A 3,518-nucleotide genomic window follows, 5' to 3' on the forward strand; every position below is an offset into this window, starting at 1 on the left:
GCGGCGATGATCCAATAAAACTTTAGAAATACTAAAGGTGGAATTAAATATAAATTTCACAAGTCATCAAATTTTATTCTTATTTTGATTTGTTTTCAACCATTAAAAAATGTAAATATCATTCTCGGCTTGCAGGTTAGACAAAAACAAGGCAAGATTTGGCCCGCAGGGCCATAGTTTGCTAACCCCTCCTCTAAAGCATCACATGGTTAGCGACATACTTTTCTGAAGGTCTCCGAGAAAGAGAATGAACAGTAGGATCAAACCCTGATGCTTGGAATGTTCATGTGTATATATTTACATGTACACAAACATATGCATATGTGTGCATATATGTAAGTACCTATATGTATGTAAATGTGTATTTACATAATACCCATAGAAATCTATCTTCTTTATTTAAACCTGTCATTTGAGTGATGTAAAGACATGTTACTATGCACATTCTCTACCATGTAAGATAAGTCAAATTTCTTTATTAAATCACTCATTGACAAATATTTATTAGGCACTTCCTTTACTGAAGTAGCAGAGCCCGATACAAGTATTTGAGACACCTACACTCAGCAAGTGCTCAGTAGAGTGTGAATAAGAACAATTCTAAGCAGTACAACTGATGCTGTATACCATTCTATTTGAAGAACATCAGCCCTGGAGTGAGCCTCCAATAGGACCATAAACATGACGTTCTGTATGCAATGCAATCTGATTCATTATATTCTATTTCTTCCTCTGGGGTGGGGACAGGATAGAGGAAGTTCTGATGCTTTACATTTTATTTGTAATTTATTATTTTACTTTACACATTTCCTACTAGATTTCTTCAATTCCTTTGTAGAGCAAGGCACAGGAATAAACAAATATTTACGGACTATCTTCCATATTCTAATTCTGTGCCAAATCTAATGGCAAATTAAAATGAAAATGTATAATCAATTTTTTTCAAATATTTGAATCATGATTACAGACTTACATGCTTCCTTTGGGCTTTATTTCATTAAAAGAACTAAACTTGGAGGTTTGTCAATAGTTAATGAATGGTGCAAATTTCAAACAATTATCTGGCAATTAAAGATGTGGAAGCTATGGAAAGAACAAGCTTAGGTCTCCAACTTAAAAGAAACTCTATCTGCTCTGAAGGAAAGTGGATTGTCCCTTAAGAAATGTAAGATCGGTTTGCTCCCCTTCTCCTGCCGCCATCCTTTACCCTCCCCCACACATACACTAAACTGTTATTAAAGAAAGGGACATGCCAGATGGTTTTGAGGATTAGCAATGAGGGAAGGCCCAAGTTTCACCTCAAGGTTGTTATTAAATTCTAGGGCAGCTTGGCAGGAATACAAAATTCAGGCCATCTGAGAGCTCTTTGGGAGTCTTGGTCCGGTTCCTAACGAGCAGGTGTTGACATGGAAAAAGCTGCCTGTACAATGGTGCTGCAGGCACGGGGCCGCTACACTCACCGAGGTGTGCTGAATCTTCCCCAGTACTTCCTCCCACACCAAGAAACCATGCACTCGACTCTGCACACCCAGCCATGACTTGTGCCTGCCAGCAGCAAACCAAATAAATCAGTCAACAAAACGTTAAAAATTGTACTATATTCTTCAGTTGTGCTGACTTTGTAATACTTTGCCTCACTTGAAAAATTGTGTCCAGTGTATGTTTAATTTCAATCAAATTTAATTTGGGTCCCAGAAAGTTTTGATGCCCCCTTTAGACATGCTTGTGTACTACAGATCGCATATTACATTAACCCTTTCATAGATGAAACTGGACCAAACTATCTCTTCGACAAGAATAGTATATACATCAAAACTTCCAATACAGAGTTTTGTTTTGCAGCCGTGGTACTAAAACCTAGTAAAATTTGGCCAAAGTCTATATTCTATTGGTGATAATGGTGACAACTGTGGGATTTACTAAATAGAAATACCACTGTACTACAGATGTGTAACGTATGTTACCCGGTCAGTGAGCTCATCAGTTAAACTGGCAAGAGAAGCACAGAATTCTGGCTAGCAGTCTATTTTTAATAACAGTTTTCCAGCCAATTAATTTTTTTAAAAACTCCAGACCCTACAAATATTCGGGTTATAAAAATAAAAATGTTAATTCTGCCTTCAACCAAAATTTTTACAAGTTTTGTTAACATTTTTGTAAACTTTTTTTTATAATAATGTTAATTTTTAAAAATAAAAACCTGATGCTTATTAGAAAAAAATTTTTCTGGTCTTAATGAGTACTTGTGAATGTTAACAGCAAAAACAAAAAACCTAAAGAAACTACTACATTTCATGATGCCATCTTCTATTAGGGTGGCAATAAAACCAATCTTTGCATAAGCAGATCATCTCAAGCTTTAGGTAACTCTATAGATTTTATAAAGCTCAATACCTCTTATTATTTAAAGAGTAGCAATAAAAAAATTCAAATAATTCTAGAAATTGTGAGTGTGTAGGGCTTTTTTTTTTACACTTGATCTTAGCCAAAAGGCTGAGAAGCAATGTAGGGCTTTTTAGAAAAGTGATTTTTATTTATTTTTCCTATGTCAACATATAGTCATTATAAAAATTTCTAATCATGGATTGGAAAACAGGGAAATGAAAGCTATATTGCCATCACCTCGTACCTGTTATAAGGGCTATTATCAAAAAGACAGGAATGACAAGTGCTGGTGAGGATGTGGTGAAAAGGGAATACTGTGCATTGCTGGTAGGAATGTAAACTGGTATAGCCACTACAGAAAATATATGGATGTTCCTCAAAAACAGAACTACCATATGACCCACTTTTATCATCAGATAAGTTCTCACAATGATAACTTAGGATAAATTTCTTGAGGTAGATTTCCAGAAAAGTGAAACCAATTTTGCTTAATGGTTAGGCTTTAATACATACTAAGGATATGTGAAATTAAACAGCACTTCTATCGACCTATTCCCAAACCTACTTACATTTTCTGTGTCTAAGAACTGCTCTGTTGACAGACTGGACGAGAAACCTAGAGAAATATATTACCTATGCTAAGGTAAATGCTTATTTTTAATTTTATCTACAATGTATCTACAGTTGAAAATTACTTAAAACCCAAGTTGTTTAAGCCCAATGTTAATATATCCATGATAATATTTACCAGTGCCACATTTTGAATTTTTAAAGTATCATAGACCAAATCTTTACCAGTTTGGGGTTGTGTAGATGACCAAAATATCTAATGACTTATAAAACCAAAATCTTTCAAATGGAAAAAATGGTATTGCTTTTGATGAGACACACAAAAAAACTTAATGTTCTTTCAAGTCCAGATACAAGTATGAAGACGGTTGCATCACAATATTGATAAGACCAAACTATTTTCTTTTCACAAAATTAGCAAAGTCAGAAAAAATCGGTCTATGACAGTATGCTTTAATGTGGCAGATTTCAAAAATGGTGCTAACTGTCCCCTATCCTACATTCACACTCATTTGGAATTGGTGGTGGAATCTATTTTTCCATCTTGTAAATGTGGGTTGTTT

At 34.7% G+C, this 3,518-nt stretch overlaps 1 protein-coding gene and 1 pseudogene across 1 annotated transcript in view; both read right to left on the bottom strand.

The window, feature by feature from the left end:
* ANK3 (ankyrin 3) overlaps positions 1–3,518 on the bottom strand; it is a 596,679-nt gene that overhangs the window by 318,118 nt on the left and 275,043 nt on the right. The window lies entirely within an intron of this gene.
* LOC111745803 lies at positions 2,407–2,505 on the bottom strand (annotated as a pseudogene).

The sequence above is a fragment of the Pteropus vampyrus genome, unplaced genomic scaffold (genome assembly GCF_000151845.1).
Source record: "Pteropus vampyrus isolate Shadow unplaced genomic scaffold, Pvam_2.0 Scaffold165, whole genome shotgun sequence".
Taxonomy (NCBI): Eukaryota; Metazoa; Chordata; class Mammalia; order Chiroptera; family Pteropodidae; genus Pteropus; species Pteropus vampyrus.